Raw genomic sequence first — 20,860 nt, 5'->3', positions numbered from 1 at the left:
TTGCTGGATGTACAGAATTTATCTACAATGATATCAAGAAAGAGTCTGTAGCCTATTTTACATTTTACATTTAAAAAAAGTATCAAAGGACGTGTGGGAAGGTATGTGAAATTCCCATAGAATATTTTTTTTGTCGGTTGTGGGGCTTGAACTTAGGACCTGGGTGCTGTCCCTGAGCTTCTGTACTCAAGGCTAGCACTCTACCACTTTGAGCCACAGCACCCCTTTTGGCTTTCTGTGGTTAATTGGAGAAAGAGTCTCATGGACTTTCCTGCCTGCACTGGCTTTGAACCATGATCCTCAGATCTCAGCTTCATGAGTAGCTAGGATTACAAGTGTGAGCCACTGGTGCCTGGCTCCCATTTATACTTTTGACCACCCATAGGCAATTGCAGAAACAACTTCTCTCTCTAGACAGGAAAACCAGAATGGAGTTGTTTACGTTTCACTTGAACCAATCCTTTCCAGGGAAATTAACACTGCCATGTTGGAACATGGTCTTTAACATTTGCGTGACCTATTTATTATCTGTGAGAATAATCACCTGTGAACATTTTGTAGAGGTAAAGCAAATTTTGCTCCCTGCTGAGAGGAGGGTGTTTTGCCTTTTGAAACATCACCAATGAGCTGTTTATCCTGTGAGGCTGGAAGAAATCTTGGGTGGGGGAGGGGATTCAGTTTTATGAGGTTTAATGTAAAGGTGTTATATTTCATGAGATGAAATCATAACACAGTGGGTTACAAGAATTCTGAGAGATTATTTTTTTTTCAGAGTGTTGGCAAGCACCATCCTCGAGAGGATTTTATGTCTAAAAAAGAAATACAGGCCTTCTTTCACTGAATCGAAATGATAAGTAATCCTTAATTCGTTCTAGATGGCCAGGGTCTGGCTGGCCAGCCTGGGTTGGAATGGGTGTAGCAGATCTGACCTCGCTAGCTGGATTTTAAAAAAAATCTGTAACTTTTCTATCTTTCAGCAGAGAGTATGGACAATGCATTTTTTGGGGGGTGGGGTGGGGGAAGGGCCCCTAGTCCTAAGCCTTTATTAAGGATTTTAAAAATTTATTTACAGATCATACTGGACCTGTAGGATTCATGGACAGTTTGATTTCCTATTCATTTTGACAATCCAAATGGATATTTGGCCAAAGCAAGAGAATGCTATCAAGCTCTAGCTCAGGTTTCTTTTTTCTCCTACTCTTGTTACGATTTCAGCCGCGAAAACTTTTCTGTCTCGGTTTTAGAGAAAGCCGAGCCATTCCGTTGACTTAGGTTTGACTTTCTCCACTTTGTTCTGGAACACATATGACTATTCTCAGGCTAAACATCACTCTGCTTTTGTGATCATTTCATCTCCAATTTCCCTGCAAATGCAACACATTGGACCAGGTTTCTCATGAATGACAAGAAACAAGACCCCATGGGCGGGGGGGGTGGGGGTAGGGGGGGCAGAATCTGGCACCTGCTCTGATGTTGATATGTATGGAAGGGGTTTGTGTTCACTGGAGCTCAGAGCCTCCTTGAAGCATAGCTCAGGCCAGAACATTTTGGATGTGAGATGAATTCAAAATGGAAGTCGAACAAAGGGAACGCATGCTCCCTTGGACGCAGTTCTTTCCCTAAGATTTGTTGGGTTTTTTTTTTAAGTTCTTCAGCAACCAGGCGGGCTGAAATATCATCTCTCATGATCAAAAGATGTGCACATCAGCCCAGATGTGTTTGTATCAAATCGTGTGCATGATATATCTCACATGGAGTCTCCAGTGAATTCTCCCGGTCACGTTGATGAAATTTGTGTTAGGGAGGAAGGGAGGGGGGGTTAGGAGTTATTACCATCAAGTAACAAATGTTACATTCCTTATCTCCCTCAAATGCTTTCTTGCAAATGTGTGCAGGGAGCTGCAGCCTCAGGGCCTCTCGGAGAGTCTAGCTTCCCTCCTATAGACAGCTTGGGCATCATCCACAGGGGCCTCGCTGATGCGCGGCTGTAACCCATCACGCAGCACCCTGCCTCTCCGACGGGCCTGCTCACCTGGGCAGTGTTAAACGTAGAGATCCGAGCAGACTTAGCACGTCAGGATCTCCCCCAGGAGAATGGAGGTTGTTAGCAAGCAGCCCAGCTGTTTCTTATGATGGTGTGCCTCAGGGAATCCTTCACCTGGTACGGTCAGGGAGGGAGTTTCACACGGGGTGGGTTGGTATGTGTGGATGATCAAGTAGCATAGGCAAAGAGTTCTGTCTCTGAGTTTGCTGAGAAGTTGCTGGGAGACCATCACCCTGTGTTTTAAAATGTCCCCTGGGTAAGCTATTCCCCTCCCCTCCCCTCCCCTCCTCTACCCTCCCCACCAAGGATATTTCTCTCAAAGTTGATGTCAGGAAGACTTGTTTTTCTGGGGAAATTTCTGGGTTCTTTTACGAGATGAGAATTTTTGTCACCTGAACTTCTTCGCCTCAGTTGCCAGGAAATGTGATGCTAGATTTTGTTCATGCTTGGTCTTTGTTTCTCTGTCTCCTGTTATAGCTGTTGGATTTTTTTCTCTTCCTACCATTGTGAGTTTGTTTTTTTTTTTGGTCCTGGGGCTTGAACTCTGGGCCTGGGCGCTGTCCCTCAGCTCTTCTTCAAGGCTAATGCTCTACCACTTGAGTCACAGTGACACTTCCAGTTTTCTGGTGGTTAACTGGAGATAAGAGTCTCACAGACTTTCCTGCCCGGGCTGGCTTTGAACCACGATCCTCAGATCTCAGCCTCCTGAGTAGCTAGGATTACAGGTGTGAACCATTGGTACCCGGCTGATCTTCTTTTAAATTCCCATGTTGATGACCTTTATATTTGTTTTGTAACGTCTATTGCTGTGAACAGGGTTCGGTGTGGCTGATCAGGCACATGACGACTTCTTCCTTTACAGTTCCATTTTTCTTTCCCGTCCTCCTCCTTGACATTATTTGGAGGTTTCTTTGGGGAAAATTATTTTCCATTTTCCTTGTGGCATTATTCTGCTCCTAGTAAGGCTGCAGCTGGGTCTGCTCTGTCCCTATCATCAGATTCTCCTCATCTTTCTCTTTTTCTACGTATGTCTGAGTTTGTGTATTATGGTGTTGGTGGATGAGCTAAGGTAGGAGAATGGAGCGCAGTATGCGCCTTACACCCTCAGTGGTTTCATAGACCAGCAGTGTATTTCCATCTTACACAGAGTCCAGTCTGATGTTCCTTTTCGGGTAGTTCTTCCAGTCAGTTCTGGAAGCCGAGTCCTTTCCAGCCATGCAGGTGAAGGGCTGAGGAAGGGGAAGTTAGGACTGAGGTTGATACGGAGTAAATAAGAACTAGAGGGAGAAGCAGAGGAAGCGTTGCATAGCTTGTGTTCATGATGCTGTTTCTGCTACATTCATTGCTGGGACTCATGAAGAGAAGCCATATAGGGAAGTTTGGTTGGATCCCAGGAAGGAGCAGAGAACAGGAGGCGGAGGTTTCTAGAACGATCATTACTATGTTTTATCTGCAGGAAAGTTAAGTTTGTGTGAAGGTTTGATTTCCTGTCTTGAGCTAGAATTACCTATTGGCTTTTAACTTGTTTTATTTCCCCAGTAGGAACCAGAGTGCTCAAGACACAGCGGCGGATGAATGGGGAAAGTGGATCTATTCAGATGTGTTTGGAGTTCTACACTTACCAGGCTTAGGGTAAGTATCGATTACCAGCGATTTCTTTTAAGATATGCTCTTTTGGTTTGGTTTGAGTTTTTGTTTGTTTTCTGTTTTTAAAGACAGGATCTTGCTATGTAGCCTGGGCTGGACTTAAAACTTATGATCCTGCTTTTTCCTCTCAAGAGCTGAGATTCCCAGCATGCACCACCATACTTGGCTAAGAGGTGCTTTAAAAAGATAAGCCAGTGTACTCAATGCATGTGCATCATGGAAAATACCAGATAAAAGTCACCATTAGCTTCATTTGTCAGAGAAAACAGTGCTAATATTTTAGTATGTTTTCTTTTAACATTTCTTAAAAGATGTCATATGCATATGAGCATTTTATTCTGCTTTACTGTTTACTAAATAGATATATTTTATTAAAGCATTCTCCTGTCATTGGATTTTTACATCATTCTAATGTTTTGCCCTTAATAATAATACTGCTTTAAATTTAAAAATAGCCTTTTTGTATTTCTAAACTTAAAATTTTTCCTTAGGAATGGAATTACTGAAAAGAGTACAAACTTTGTGAGATATTAGTTTTATAAATTTGTTTCCCAAAAATATCTGTCCCTTTATTCTCCCACCTTAGGGATTGTTATTTTCCCTAATTTTGTACTCGAAAATGTTTATTTCATTGACATGTAAATCGTGTATATGAGTGATTTCCCTCTTCTTGAAACCAATTGTTTTCACTTTTCATGTTGTTTTCCCATCTAAATTTTATATATTTTTCTATTGGAGATTTACTAAATTCAGAAAGAAACTCTCCCTATATTAAACCGTGACTAATTTTTATCTCATATATAGGCTTGTATGAAAGCACACAGGATTGGTTTGGATTAATTGACCAAGACCAGTGGGAACTTTACCTTTCCTCCTCTGTGTGTTTTTTCAGTGATGGGAGATTGAGCTATGAACTTATTTTAGGTTTCTCTTTCCTTTTTCAAGATGGACAAGAGCTTTCCTAGAATGTTTAATAATTTTGCTTCAAGTTCCAAGAGCCAGGGGATTGTATAGTTTATGGGGAGCAGGTTAAATAAGGCATTCAGAATAAGACAAGTAGAGTAACTGGCAGAGAAGGAAAGGCAGGTGTGTTCAGGTATTCAGGAAGGAAGTGGCTGGGCCATTGTGGGGTCAGATCTTGGGAATAGGTAAGTGGTGGCCAGGTCAGGGTGACCATGAGACATCATTGCAGATGGAGGCCGGCAGACGCCTCTCAGAGTCAGAGCTATAGCTAATGGCCAAGCGGGGGCCCAGAGATGGCTAAAATCATGAGAGGAGAGTGGGACCTTGTCAGTTCTCTATGCTTCAGTCTTTTTTTTTTTTTTCCTGCGGTCATGGGGCCTGAACTCTGGGCCTGGGCGCTGTCCCTCAGCTCTTCAGCTCAAGGCTAGCACTCTACCATTTGAGTCACAGCGCCACTTCCAGCTTTTTCTGTTTATGTGGTGCTAAGGAATCGAACCCAGGGCTTCATGCATGCAAGGCAAACATTCTACCACTGAGCCACCTTCCCAGCCCTATATATGCTTCAGTCTTAATGATCCTTGATTTATCCTGATTCGTTTTCTGAGTTTGGGCTTTATTTGGTGGAAGGATCCAGGTCAAAACAATAAGCCAGATACCAGTGTCTCCCGCCTATAATCCTACCTACTCAGGAGGCCAAGATGTGAGGATCAGGGTTGAAAGCCAGTCAGAGCAGGAAAGTCCACGAGACTCTTCTTTCTAGTTAATCAACAAAAAAAGCTGGAAGTGGAGGTGTGGCTCATGTGGGAGAGTACCAGCCGTGAGTGAAAGAAGCTAAAGGACAGCACCCTGAGTTCAAGCCCCAGTACCAGAACAAAACAAAACAAACAAACAGAAAAAGTCCTGGAAGTCTGGAGACTAGGAGAGGACTAGGGGAAGAAAAAGGCAGAGCAAGGGAGAGGCTGAAGATTCCAGGACACATTTCCTCTGTTTGGCAGGGATACGATGTATTCTGGATAGTGGATTGAGGGCCACTGGGAGGGAGGAGGAGGAGAAGGCTGGGTAAGGCACGGAGGCGATCAGCCCAGGACAGGCTGGTGGTGCCCCATCAAGATGCTTTTGCTGAGAAAGAATGGTTTCTGCAGCAGGTCGAGTGTAGGGAGGGGGCAGCCCGCCTGAACGGGCCCAGCGGACGAAGGGTTGGAGCGATGTCTGTGGCTGGCCTCCATGCTGGAATGGAAACTGTAGGGAGACGTCTGCTGGGGAATTGTCAGGCGCCTCTACTCCTGACTTCTTTCAGAGTTGAAACTTGCCAACTCTGCAAAAAAAACAACAACAAAGATCCAAAGCAAAAGATACAGTTGATTTACTGTGTCTAGGTTCAGAGTGGAAGTTTATATAAAATATTGGTCAATGATAGTGAAAGAGCCAAAAATATGACAGCAGGGATTAAATGTCAAGCCAGATGTATCTTGTGTGACTCTTGCCGGATGTACCAAATAAATAGCACATGATCTGTTTTGGAAGCCTATTCATCTTTTTGGAATTTCTTTTTCCTTGAGATTGGTAAACTTTGGTGTTGAGGATGGCCTGAAAGATGGCTGCTACCCGCTGAGACCGGAGCTCAGTGGTGGAATATGTTGCTTCAACATCAGAGTTCAATCCTAAGCCTCATTTTTAAAAAAAGTGATTTCTATTCCACAATTAGACTGTATGCAAAGTGATTTAAAAACCTTCAGTGTGGGGGAACAAAGAGCCATGTTGTCAACTAATTTCCTGGTTTTCAATTTCTGAGATGTCTTGGAGCAATCAAAACCATTACTGCCTAGAACATGTTTGCAAGCAAAATTATTTTTACTGGATTTCAAATAAGGGAAGTGATATTAAACACTGGCAAGTTGTATTTCTTCCTTATTCACCTGAAGTTTTGGTAAATCTTTGTCATTTCTTTGTTGGGTACTAAATTGTGGGTATAGTCTGGAAAACAACTCCATCCTAAGGCAGATATACTACCAGCTAAGATAAATTAAAACTTGTTAGGAAACATCACCTCTAAACAACGGCTCCTTACACCAGCAATTTGCGTTCAGTAATGGGAACACAACTAAGCAGATGCTGTCCTGCTGATGCTCCAAACCCAAGAACAGACCAAAGCAGAACAAAACAAAATCCTCAAAGAAAGGGAAAGGGACCAAGAGACCTTCCTACCGGACCTCTTGAGAGGCTAGTGAAGCTCATCATGAAAAGTATCAATCATGAAAAGTATCAAACCTATCAACCACCTTCAAGCTAGCCAAGGAGAGACTAGATGATGAAAGATGGCTGGAAGTAACACTAAAGGTAAAGGGGAAGCAATTAAAGATAAAGGGTTGTGTCAGCCCAGGGGGTTGTGTCTGTGTGTGTTTGTAGATGTACACACCCATGTGTCTAGGAGGGGCAGCATGGCAGCATGGCAGAATTGCCCATATTGATGGGCATGGTCTCAACATTAAAGCTGACCTGGATGTTTGCTGAGCTATAAGAAGTTCGTCAGCCTACCTGTGCATTGATTGGTTTTTGGTTACTACAACAAATACCTGAGATAGTAAACTTATAAAAAGGAAAGCTTTGCTTGGGCTCATTGTTTTGGAGATTTCTGGCCATCACCAATTGGCTTTGTTGCATCTGGGCCTGTGTGGAAGCAGCACATGGTAGAGCAGAAACCACTCACCACATGACTGGGAAGCAAGAACAGGGAGGAAGAGGAAGTGGTAGGTCCCATGATCCTCTTTGAGGGCCAGCATCCCCTCAGTGACCGGAAGTAGGCCCGCCTCTGAAAGGTTTTACTCTAGCACCAAAACCCAGCTTGAGGCTGACAGTCTTTTGGGGGGATTATAGCACCAGATTATAGCACCGCCTCTGTGCGTGGGGAGTGATTCTTTCGGAGCTACCTGGCTCAGGTGAGAGGCTGGCGGCAGCAGAGTCTGGAGAAAAACAATGACAGGAATGTGAAGTCCCATGGCTCCAGTAGACTCTTGAGTGGAGGAGAGCGAGTCTGGCTGAGCAGGCTCAGTGGTTTAACCTGCTGCCTTGAGGGTGTGCCTCTGGCTTGTCTACTGGAGGAATGTGAAGCGAGTGAAATCTCTCGCTGGCCCCTGCATGATCGCCCAGCTGGTCTTATTGCAAAGAAAGGCAGGCGGGCATAGGTCTGCCGCCTCTCCCTTTTCATCACATGGATTTTCATAGATGGCCGTGAGGTCAGCGTGCAGTGTGCAATATGTCCACTCACCCACTCTCACCCAAAGACAAACATGAAATGATTTCTTTATCCAGGGGACTTTCCATGCTTGAATACCCTGTGACCCCTGACCTCCCAATCCCTTCTCTGTATGCCCTTTTCCTCCTGCCTTGTTTTGTGAAGGGATTTTCCTTTGTCTTCTCATTCTGCTTCATTTGGCCAGCTCTCTGCTGGCCTTTGGTACCTGAGAAGATCTGAATGTGGCCTTTGTGTGCGGGCTGAGCTGCCCTGAGCCGGGCCGTGCAGAGAGGATCACTAAGTCTTTCTTTAGCTTCATGACTGGAAAGTGATCAGCCATTTGGTGTCTAATCCTCACCAGCTCTTTGTTCTGGAGGCAACACTGCATTCTCATCACCCTGCATTTTCCAGTTCAGAAGGCAATGCTCTGTGACTCGTTCAAAGACACAGGGTGGAGAGGAGAAGCTGTTTGCTTGGGCCAAGGGAGGTTGGCAAGGGAAGCTAACAATGGTGCCGCTGTACTGGGAGTGTGTATGGACCTTGGTGGGGTTGAGGTTTGCAGGCTTTTGAAGAATTCTTAGCACTCTACATTAAATCTGTGAAAGTCTCACTAGAGATGCAGAATCATGCCCCAAATGGGAGCTTGCCAACTCAGGTCATTTCTTGGTGGCAATGTTTACACAGAGATAGTGTTAGGGTTGGTGGCATCTAGGTCCCTTGCTGATTTCAGGCAATGAGTCTCTACTTGACAGCACACAGCTTGAACTCCAGACCTGCCCCTCATATCGCAAAGCTTTGCTCCCCTCTTCTGAGATATGTTCTGAATATTGTTTGAATGAAAGTACCGTTGTTTTCTGATTGGCTAAGAAACTCTACATCAACAGACTTTCAGGTACCTCTTTTTCTCCTTTCTATCTTTTCAGGGTGGTCCTGGGATTGTTATCTTAATTGTTAACTTGACTGGATGATTACTAAAGCATTAGTTGTATCTGTGAGGATGTTTCTAGATGTGAGTAAGCAGGGAAGGCCTGCCCGAAGTATAGACTGCACCATGCATAGGCTGGGGGCCTGGATGAGCCAAAAGGGAAATGGGAAGCCATGAGTCAGAGGCTCACACCAGTAATTCTAGCTGCTCAGGAAGCTGAGATCTGAGGATTGAGGTTCAACGCCAACCTGGGGAAAAGTCTGTGAAACTCCTATCTAATTAAAAAAGACAGAGGTAGATGTGGCTCAAGTGGCAGAGCACCAGCTTTGAGCACAGAAATTGAACAAGAGTTCATTAGCTCAGAGTTCAAACCCAGGATTGGCCAAAAAAGAAAAAAAAAAAGGTAGGTGGAGGAGGGAAGGAGAAATCCTGTTAAACATAGGCAATCTCTGTTTTCTGACCGCCATGATGGATGAAAACTGCTCTGTTCCACTCTGCCCTCGACACCTTGATGGATGGAAACCTCTGAGACTGTGAACCCTGATAAATCTTTCATCCTTTAAGTGGTTTCTCTTAGGTGTTTAGTCACAGTGACAAAAGGTCTGACATGGAGAAAACTGGCTTCAGAGAAGTAGAGTCGTTGCTATGACTAAATCTGACCACGTGGTTCTTAAGCCTTTGCAAGAGGAATTTGGAAGCTTGATGATGTGAGCTGGAGAAGCAGAGCTTGCTGGGTGATTTCTGGGAGCTCAAACGATCAGAATACCCACGGGAATGTGGACGGTGAAGACCGTGATGGTGAGGTCTCAGAGGAAGTTTCAGTTCGAGGGGAGGCCATCTGATACCCTTTGACAAAGAACTTGTCTACATTTTGTTCTTTACCTGAGACCTTGTTGGGTGAGCGGCAGCGGTGGGAATACTTTCTGCTCAAGGCCATTTGGGTAGTTCACAACATTCAAAATCATCAGGACAGCCAGGCCCTGGTAGCTCCCACCTGTAATCCTAGCTACTTAGGAGGTTGAGATCTCAGAATCTTGGTTCAAAGCTAGACAGGGCTTCACATAATCATCAGAAAGCCAGAAATGGAGGTGTGGCTCAAATGGTATAGTACTAGTCTGGAGCAGAAAGGGACAGCATCCAAGCTCTGAGTTCAAGCCCCAGACTGGTGCGTGGTGACTGATACATGCAGTCACCATGTGTCCCGGGTTCCTCCAGTGTACTCCCCGACTGGTGTGGCTCAACCTCAGCTGCACAACAGAGCCACCTGGGAGTTCTTCAAAAATACCAATGGCCAGGCGACATCCCGACCAGTGACATCAAAATCTCCGGGGCTGTGACCCACTTACAAGTATTTATTAAGAACTCGCATGATTTCTATGTGCAGCCAAGGACTTGTGCCTGTTAATCTTGGACATTTTAGGGATTATTTTTAGTGGAATAGGTCCTTATGGGCTTCGCTGCTATTTGTTTCTTGTACTCGATGGGTCTTTGGAGTAAATAAAAAAATTTTAAGCTGAATTTTAAGAATGGAAAAGGAATGAAAAGACTTTTTCTTTTTAAGAAGGGGAAGAAAGCAAATCAACTTTGTGGCTGTTTCACTCTAGAAGTGGCGAGTGGAGGCTATTTTATAATTGAGCAATCTGTTTCAAGTATTTGGTTGGATCCATTTGTACCTAAGAAGTTAGCATGTGTAAGAAGTTAGCATGTTAATTAAACATCTATTAACATTTACTTAGAAAGGCCATACCTTGCCTATGTGGTAACTGCAATTGAGATCATTTGTATACAACTTCGGGATAGTGGATGAGTCTTGCATTTCTTGGATTGTTAATCAAGACTAAATGAGTAAGCGCTGGGGCTTGAGTGCCGGGCTGGCAAGTATAAAGCTCTGAGTATAAACCTTAACACCCCCCCAAACAAACAAACAAACAACAGCAACAACAAGAAATCCAGAAAGCAAAAATAAATAAATAAATTCTAACACCACCCCAAACAACAGTAACAACAAGAAATCCAAGAAGCAAACAAAACAAAACAAAAAACCAACAAAAAACCCCAAACCACAAAGCCCTAAAACCAAACAAAGAGAAAACCCAACAAACTTCTGCAATTAGCATCAGTTGGGGTATTATAGTAACTTTGCTTCCAAGAAAGTCACATTGCCATTTGACAAAAGGTCCCAAATGATTGCCAGTCGCAGTTTTTTTGGAAGGCTTCTATTTAGTTTATTATCTTGTGTATAGATTGCTTGAACTAATCACAGTGGCTTAAAAGGCAAACAAGAGTTCACTCTCATTCCACAAACAGTCCTATACCGTGTGTCAAATCCTGTCTTTTTAAAAAATCCTGAAAAAAGTTGGATGTTTTGGTTAAAACAAATGACAAGTGGATTTCTCCTGACTAACCTGTCCACCAACATTTGTGGACACTGTCCACAAATAATATACTTTTTATAGTGCTATTTTCAGTCTTCCTTATATTTCATTACCAAAATTAATTTTCTTTTTTTAATTTTTTATTGTAAATATACTGTACAGAGAGGTTACAGTTACACGAGTAAAGTAATGAGTACATTTCCTATTGAGCATTGTTACCTCCTCTATTTTTCCCCTACCATCCTTCCTTCTCTACCTCCCCAACTCCTCCCTCTCCACCCAAGTTGTAAAGTTTGTTTTCATCATAGTGTCTTGTACATTTCATTGTTACAATGGGTCAACCTGTAGTCTTATTTCAGCATTTTGCTATTTCCCTTTCCCTCTCCAAATTGGAAAAATTGTATATACAATATGCAGGGCACTAGAATCAAATACAGTGAAAACAGGGGTTATACCATGGGGGAAGAACATACAAAAGAAACAAAAAAAATCACTTAGTACAGTAAAAACGACAGCAACAAAGATAAAACCTCTTGCATCTCTATCTTGGGGTTCATTTTGCTTAGCACCATCTTATATGGCTTTTGACCTTTTCTGCTTGTCTGGTAAGATTATCCTGGACATATTGTAATGGTTATTGCAAATAAGGGAAACCATGGGACTTATGTTTCTTTAGGCCTGGCTTACTTCACTTCATATAAAATTTTCCAAGTCTTTCCATTTCCTAACAAATGGAGCAGTGTCATTCTTTCTGATGGAGGCATAGAATTCCATTGTGTATATATACCACATTTTCTTGATCCATTCATTTACTGAGGGGCATCGGAGTTGTTCTAAAATTAATTTTCTAAGTGTGAAACTGGGCATTCTGCTGCCCTATGCACAAAGGCTTTATTTATTTATTTATTTTTGGTGGGTCGTGGGGCTTGAACTCTGGGCCTGGGCGCTGTCCCTGGGCTCTTCAGCTCAAGGTGAGCACTCTACTACTTGAACCATAGCGCCATTTCTGATTTTCTAGTGGTTTATTGGAGATAAGAGTCTCACGGACTTTCCTACCCGGGCTGGCTTTGAAGTGCAATCCTCAGCTCTCAGCCTCCTGAGTAGCTAGGATTATAGGCGTGAGCCACTGGTGCCCGGCTTGCACAAAGGCTTTATAAGTTGAGCTGAGACAGAGCTTATATGCTCAGAAAACTGATGTCAAGGCCTGTTTAGATGAAAGGAAAATTAAATTTATAGATTGGAGAGGAAAGTTTAATTTTTAATGGGCCTCTGCTTTAAAAGCCAGCTAATATCTAGAAAGAAGAGCACCTTCAACCATGTTATTTCTCAAGGCTGGCTTCTTCATGACATAGGGTTTGAAGGCAGAGACTAGCTCCTGCGAGAACAAGAGTGTAATTATATTCCCACATTTTTGTCTTTTGCCCAAATAGCTGACTCATTCAAATCAACAAAAATTGAAATAATACATCAAATGTATTTTCTTCCTACCCAATTTTAAATCTGAGTTTCTCATCACTCTTCACTATTTCCGGTTCCTGACTAACCCTTTAGGGCTTTTTATTACTGTTTTTTCCTAGCTTCTCCTCCCTCTCCCCCTTCCCCATATCTCTGGATTTCTAGTGCTCAGAGTTTTGCTTCCTACCTCTACAGCTCAGGAGCCAAATTCGCATCCCACCCACATCCCGAAGCCCTCCAATTCTTCATTCCCATCTTGTTGACATTTATCAAGGGGGAAAAGGAATGTATTACGTTGATCTGAAGGAAAAAAATCCTTGCTGAGTCTCTATTCTATTAGAAAACATAATATTAAAAAAAAAATACTGGCCAATTCCATTTCCTAGGCCAGATCAGATCAGATGATTTCAGAGCAAAATCTTTGTGTGATGTTTCTGTTTACAAGCTGGAACAATTCAGGCTTAGCCACACACCCTAGTGTTACGGGAAGTAGAATCAGAAATCCTAGTGGATTGAATTCTCTCCTCCTTCCTTGTGTCAGGTAGAAGATAACAGAGGATGAGCTCATAGACAAGAGCTCTAGGTGAATACCTCAAAACCCTTTTTAAGTATGCTCTTTAATCCAAGTTCAATGAAAATGCTTTTCTAAAGCTAGTTATTTATTTTTGATTAACAGGTATTAGAGATAATAATGGGGTCAGAGTGATTTTCCACTCTGTGTACAACTTGCAGTCCCCCTGTATCCAGTCCCACCCTCTTCCAACCCCTACATCTCACTATTCCACAGGCGATTCCTTTCACTTCTGTAGCGGAGGGAGCTTATGTGAGACTCGTCTTTCTGTGTCTGGCTTATTTCTACCCTGTCCTATGGCAAATTACAGAATGACATTCTCTTTAGGGCTGAATAATTCTGCGTGTATCCATAGGCCACATCTCCTTTATCCATTTATCTAATGATGGACTCTTAGGCGGATTCCATGTCTTCGCTATTACGCACAGCTGGCTTCTTGTGCCAGGCACTGTGATAAACATCCCCTGAATTATTCCATTTCCAGTCCACAGCATGATGCCATGACTGCTCATGTAACGCTGGTGTGTAGGGGAAGAAGGTGAGGCACCGGGCAGCGTGTGTCTCACACAGAGTGTGAGCAGTAGTGCTGATATGACACCAAGGGCTATCTGAGGCCCAGCTGACGCTTCCAACATTCAACTGTTGTCCGACCTAGGATAGATTCCACAATTCCTCACTTAGAACCCAGCTTTGGACTCCAAAATACCTCCAAACAAGCTGGCTTCAGTCACTCCCAGCCCTGTGTCCTGTGGCTCCTTTGTCACAGTGATTCACCTCAGGGTTCCTGGACACAGTGCTCACTGCCCATCACAGGCCCTGTTCTGGGGATGCTCTGGGCTGAGCAGTCCCAACTTGGTCCTCGGATGAGATTTTTCTCTCTGCCTGGCTTTCCTCTGAAGTCTCAGGCACGTCTCTGCACTAGCCATCAAAGAGAACCTCATGTCCAGGTAGAATTTCTGACTTCCTTCCCACCTGTGTGTCCTGTGTCCTTTGGCCCACCTCATTTAAATGCTGGGCAGCCAACGTGCTCGTGTGCTTGGCTTGTCTCCAAAGTGTGGTTATTCTCACAGGCGAGAGGATCTCATGGGCGAGCTCTGAATGGTCACAGATAGGTAGACACAGTTGGCACTATCTGAATGTTCTGCATCTCTGTATTCAACAGCTAGGACTTGAAAACTGAATACATAGAGGAATCACAATTTTATGGATCATAACCACCATTTTCCTTGGGATTATTCCCTAAACAATACAGTACAGCAGCCAGTTACAGAGGGCTTACATTGTCTTAGGTATTATAAGTAGGGAGCTGGGAAGGTGGCTCAGTGGTAGAGTGCTTGTCTTGAATGCATGAGGCCCTGGGTTTGATTCCTCAGCACCATATAAGCAGAAAAGGCCAGAAGCAGTGCTGTAGCTCAAGTGGTATAGTGCTAGCCTTGAGCTGAAGAGCTGAGGGACAGCACTCAGGCCCAGAGTTCAGGCCCCACAACCACCACCACCACCACCAACAACAAAAAGTGATATTGTAAGTGGGATTTGAAGCATCTAGGATAGTATGCACAGAATTATGCAGATGCCATGTCTTTTTATAGCTCCTTAGATTTTAGTATAGCTGGAAAGTTCTGAAACCAACCCTTGAGAATACTGAGGGATGATGTACTGGGTGCTGAGAATATTTACTACCATCTCTCAGATGTTAGAGTCAAGAAAAACCCAAGGTGAGATCTTCTATTTATTATTGGAACACTCTACATTAATATTCTCTTAGTTTCTTTTTTTTTTGGAGGTGGGAGGAAGAATCTCCCATCCTGTGAGATTATTTTTTTGATTTACTTTTTATTGCAAAGGTGGTGTACAGAGGGGTTCTGGTTACAGAGGTCAGGTAACAAGCACATTCCTTTTTGAACAGTGTCTTATTTTCTTTGATATCAAGGCGTACTCTGAGCATGTCTTCAGGCATCGTTTTCAACAAGACCTAGTTTAAGAACTTGAGTTTCTAGAAGTGAGTCCCCTTAACATTTTTCTGAGTCCCAGGGTTCTTCTCCAGCCTGGAAGAGGGGTCTCAAATGAAGGCCTCCTCTTTCTCCAGAAAGTATATATCATTTATTGAATGCCTTTTCTGTTTTATTTAGCTTTTCAATAATGCATTCTCACTGTAGAAAATGCAGACAAGTTCTCCAGGGCTCTTTTTCACATCCAAGTCTAAGTGAGTTCTTTCTTTTCCTTGAATGCATTTTAATTGTTATTGTAAAGGTGATCGATAGAGGGGTTACAGTTATATAAGTCAGATAAAGAGTACGTTTTTGAGCAATGTCACCCCTCCCCCACTTTCTCAGTTTTTCCCTCCCATCCCCACCTACAAGTTGTAAAGTTCATTTTCAACGTAGTGTCTAGTGAGTAGCATTGCTGCATTTGTTCACCCTTTGTCCCTCCATTTCTGTGTTCCCCCTTATCCTCCCAAAGACAGATAAATGAACAAACAAGACAAAAGGAAAAGAAAGCCAAAACAGCAATAACTTCTTGTTTCCATTTCCTGGAGTTCATTTCGATGAATATCATTTTATCTGATCAGATGCACACAGGCGTATTGAGCTTTTGTGTCCCTCGCCTAAGAATATCTTCCTTTGGTCTAAATGAGTTCTTTCTGAAATTTTTTTCCCTCAAAATTAGGTTTCCTTCGCATGTAAATCTCTTTGCCTCATTTAAATCAGCACGCAGGGACCTGCCATTTCAAGTCAGACCACTAGACCACAGGGTCAGGAGAGCACGCAGGTCCCTACGTGGCTTGAATTATGGACTGAAAGCTGTTCAGGAGAAGGTCAGAAGTATAGTATAGCCCTGAATGGGTGTAGCGGTGCTGCCCCAGATTCCCTCTTGCCATGAGCCACACCACCTCCAGAAATAACATGTGAGGCTTAAAACAACAAACAGCATTCAGGTCTGGAATTCTAGAGGGCCACAAACATATCAGCGGAAATGTAGAGTGCCACTGCTAACACACAGCTATCATTACAGCTCGTGTTATTAGCTGCAAAGGATAATTATATCCAGAAAAAATCCCCAATGAAAACACACGCTGCAGAGGTAATGGGTATGTTACTCTGAGAAAATAATACAGCAGAGGAGTTTCAAAAGTATTCAGTGCTCTTTCTAGCACTCAGCACTGATGAAGTACATCTGGGCCAGAGGCGCGCAAGGCAAGGGTAACTGGCAGAAGTCAAGATGACTGATCTGTCTGCCCCTCCGTGTCTTGAGGGAAGAACACAGCTCTGGAAAACACCAGCAAGCAGTTCCCTTCCTAGAACTGGATGCTTAGGTGGATGGTTTGAGTAGCCCTGAGGTGTCAGCTAGTGTTGGCACATGGATCCATGCACCACTGGCAACAAGATGATCCTAGTTTGTTCCTCAAATCAGCCTATTCCGTGCTAGTGGGACACAAGGTGCCACGCCATTCTCCATCCGGCCTACAAACTGCAAACCCAATGCTTCGTGTCCTACAAACTGCAAACCCAATGCTTCGTGTAACTGTTTCAAACCCTCTCTCTGAGGAATGAAGAGGTGTTGGAGATCAAACTTCACATATGTAAACACTAGAACTTCCTTTCGATAGGACTGAAGTGACCTACTATAGTGACTTACTATCATACACCTCAATCAGAAAGCAGAGGGGACATTTCTTCACAAATAGGTACTCTGAAGATAATGGTTACTGCTGCTGCTGCTGAAATAATCTAGAAACTCAAAATACTCATTTTTTTCCTAATAGAAAAATCACAATCTACTTCCAAATAATATTTTTCACATAAAATTATGGTTTTATGGTTTTAGCTCTCACAGCATCTGTCTGTCTGTCTGTCTATCTATCTATCTATCTATCTACCTACCTCCCATCTATCTATCATCTCTTTGACAGTACTGGTGCTTGTTCAGGGGGTACTATACCACCTGGACCATGCCTCAGCCTGGCGTTTTGCTGTTTATTTTGAAGAATGAACTCCATGTTCTTTTCTATCCACATTTCTTCAGCGCTCAGCCTTCTGAGTAGGTAAGATTACAGTGTGAATTACTGGCCCCCCACATCTGCTATTATTAATTTTGCATCCTTCTAAAGATGAAATATCCATTTTAAAAGTTTCTGTGAATTTGAGAAATGATTATATTCCTCAAGCTAACAAGGTGGTAATTTGAGGTACCCAAAGTTATGTCTTTGAACAGATCTGATAACAATTGCCTGGGAATGACATGATTAAGTGATCAGTGAAAGATGTTTAGTTTTCTCCATTGACCTTCCAGAAGATTGCTAGAGGATAGACGAGGAAGGCACTTGAGTTGTAAGAAAAGCCACTATGGCATTAGTATTTTTCCTTTGCATTGTTTTTTAGATATGATAATGGTCCCTTGCTTATTAAGTTTAGTCCATTTGCAATGAATGGAAGAGCAAAAGAGAGAGAGAATGTGAAAGGAAGGAAAGGGGAAGATGGTGTAGGTGTGGTTCCTGTTTCTCTGAGGAGCTGGAGCCGGACACTCCATTCTTGCCTTCCATCTGTTCTTTGTGTGCTGGGAAGGACCTTCGGGGGAGGGGGCTCGAGACTCTCATGGGATTGCAGGGAATGCCCTCATCCAGTCCTGAGTGTATTCTGTTGTATGTTTCTAGGTTTGCAAGGAAAATGTAGGAGTGAGTCTGCTTTAGGATTCTGGGAGCTTGATGGCAAAGAAAGATGCTTGGATAGTTTGAGACAGACAACTAGTCCCAACACTGAGGAAGTGGAGATGAAAGAGAAAAGGTAGAGGCAGAACAGACAGTAGCATCCAGAGAGTTCTGGGGTGGGCGTGGTGTTTTATGTTTAATTCCAATTAAACATTTTTTTCTAATTCTTAAAAGACATCTGTTTTGTCTTCCAATAGTGAAAGAAAGAAGAGCGAAGGCCTGGGATGGATGGGAGGAACTGGCAGGGTATGAAAGCCAAAGGTCCAAGTGAAAGAAAGAGCAGGCTGCGGTCGGATTGCAGGAGTCACCCTAGAAAAGTACATTGGGTTAGGCTTGGCTTTTAGTGTGACATTATTTATCTGTCGGTCTGTCGGTCTGTCTGTCTTCTGTCTATCTACTACCTATCTATCTACTATCTATCTTTAGTTGTACAAATGGGTTTCAATTCAACATGTCAATTTATGAGTATAATGCACTTGATCAATGTCACCCCTTTTATCTTTCTACCCCATCTCTCCCAATGCCACCATCCCTCTATTTCCTTTGTTCTATTTCCACATCTGTCCTGCATCTGTCCATGCCTCCTCTCTTTATTTGTCTACTTTCTCCCCTTGATCTCAGCAACTCCTACCCAATATCTCAAGCTCCAGCTTCCTGGTATTCATTTTGTTATACTGTAAATGAGCTGTTCAAAGGCATTACACCACTGGAGTTCTCCCCTGAAGGTACCATACTTTAATTAATATGTCTGTGTCTATGTGCATGTGTAGAAGTTAGATATAGTTTTATAAATATAAATATATATGTAGACATTTCCATTTTTGCTGCCCCTTTGGTATACAGGAGACACATTCCTTCTGGTCTTGAAAGCCTGCTGCTAGGGTATCTATCAGGTGGGAGCTACCATGGAGGGCAGGTTGGGTGCTGGCAGCCTGGAGAGGCTGTGATCTTTGACATGGGCAGCTGCTCTTCAGCTCGGTGTTGTTTGTCATGGAAAAACATCCATCCAGTATCACTGGACCAACAGAAGCCAGAATTCTAGATTTTTATATGAACTCTCCCAATTTTGAAATATAGATAAATGTTAAACAGCAAGGAAGACCAAAAAAGAAAAAGGAAAAAAGGAATCTAACAGCATATGAGATCTATCTCTTGGCCTTGTCTGGCTCCTGGACACCAGCTTGCAGTCTTTGATTTAAGGGAAAAATCTCTGTTATGGATGAGGCTTATTCTGGTATTTTCATGTACCAACACTGTTTTCTCCATAGAACCATGGAGAAAAAATGGTAACATGGAAAATAACACAGGGGAAAAGAGTCACAGGGATGCATGGGATCCTCCCTCACCTGACCTCTGGTGTTCAGGGGGTGCAGATGGCTTTGCCTCCTACCTCAGGCCAGATGAGTTCCCACAGCTGGAATCCCGTGTCTCAACCCTCCCCTTTTTGTGATAGTAAAAGCACAGTTTTCTCTCTTCCTTTATGATGTGACCTCACTCCTATGTGGGAACCTCAGCCTCTACTTTATCTTTCATGTCTTGCTCTACCAGTTATCCCTCCTTTGTGTGAAGTCTCCCTCTTCCCTGGTTCCTTCCTGGCCTGTAAACATTCAGGCTCCTCTCAGAGTAAGCAATCTCACTTTGAAGCCACTACTTTTGTAGAGTCGATCACATAAACTGGTTCTCACAACACATACTCAGTCCTTCTTATTGTTCCCTTTCTGTCTTACCCATATTTTTCTAGAGTACCCTGTAGCCAGTGTCATGGCTGTGAGGTAGGTTCTGGAAAATGGGAATAAAAGAAATAGCATGAAACTAGATGCACATTTCTCTGGTATGCAAGGGTGATTTTTCTGAAGCAGCTTTGGGTGTGGGTGTCTTCCCTCTTGGTGGAAAGATGTCAGGCTTCTGCATCCCATAGCTAGCGGTGACTCCCACTCTTTTATTTTGGAGGCTCCCTCATTTTATAGCACTGTGGTCATGAAAGAGCCAGCACCTTCCTTGGTGGCCTGATTCTGTGCTAATGGCTTTGAGGGTCATTCCTGGAAATGTAAGTCTTCCAACTTTTCATGTAGCTGGCAAGCCATTTTATAACTCGTCACAAAAATGCTCTTTTTTTTGTTAAACTGAGCTAGAAAATTTAAGCCTAGTTTTCAGGTGGTTCTTTACCATGGACTGACATCTCCTGAGTGTGCGTGGTGACAGTTTTGTAGCCCACCTTGAAGCTGGCTTTGAGGGACAGTGTTTGGCATCTGGCTTGGAAGAACAGATGTCCTCAGGCATAGACAAAGGCCAGTGATTTAGGTCCTGGAAAGAACACAGTTGGCGACGGAGCCAGCAATGAATGTAGTTGTGTCCCGTGAGAACATCCACCAACGAACAGCATCTGAGGATGATCTACATGATCAAGAGACCCGGATGACTAGTTCTATGGGATTCAGTCTGCTTTTTTTCACCATCTGCTTTGTCCTTGATCAGTGGCCACATGGGCAAAGTGGCTGTAGCAGCAGGGCGAGAGGTCATATATGGCGCCTGCTACTTGGACAAGGGCTAGAGCTACCGCACAGTGAATTCCCCAACCCACAGTGGAGGCTGACACTAAGCCTTCACTATCACATGGTTCCCGAAGGGGCTCAGCAGCCACTGTCGACAGGTTCATTCCACAGAACAGCACCCCTCCCCCCTGCCCTCCCCCCTCCCCCCTCCCACCACCATGCTTACCTTGGATTTGCCTTCAGTGCTTCTGCCAAAGTCACCATCTGTGAACTTTCAGAGTCGATTATTCGGCGTCATGGTATCCCATGCAGGGTTAGCTCCAGAGCAACAGGCTCACTTTGTAGCCAGTGAAGCGTTACCAAGGGTTCCTGCTCATGCCATTCACTGGTCTTAGCAATTCTGCCAACACCTTGAAACAGCTGGCCCAACAGAATAATGGAGTGGCCTTTT

This window comes from Dipodomys spectabilis, unplaced genomic scaffold (assembly GCF_019054845.1).
Source record: "Dipodomys spectabilis isolate Male_0828 unplaced genomic scaffold, ASM1905484v1 ptg000297l, whole genome shotgun sequence".
Classification (NCBI taxonomy): Eukaryota; Metazoa; Chordata; class Mammalia; order Rodentia; family Heteromyidae; genus Dipodomys; species Dipodomys spectabilis.
Note: the sequence above shows the minus strand (reverse complement) of the source record.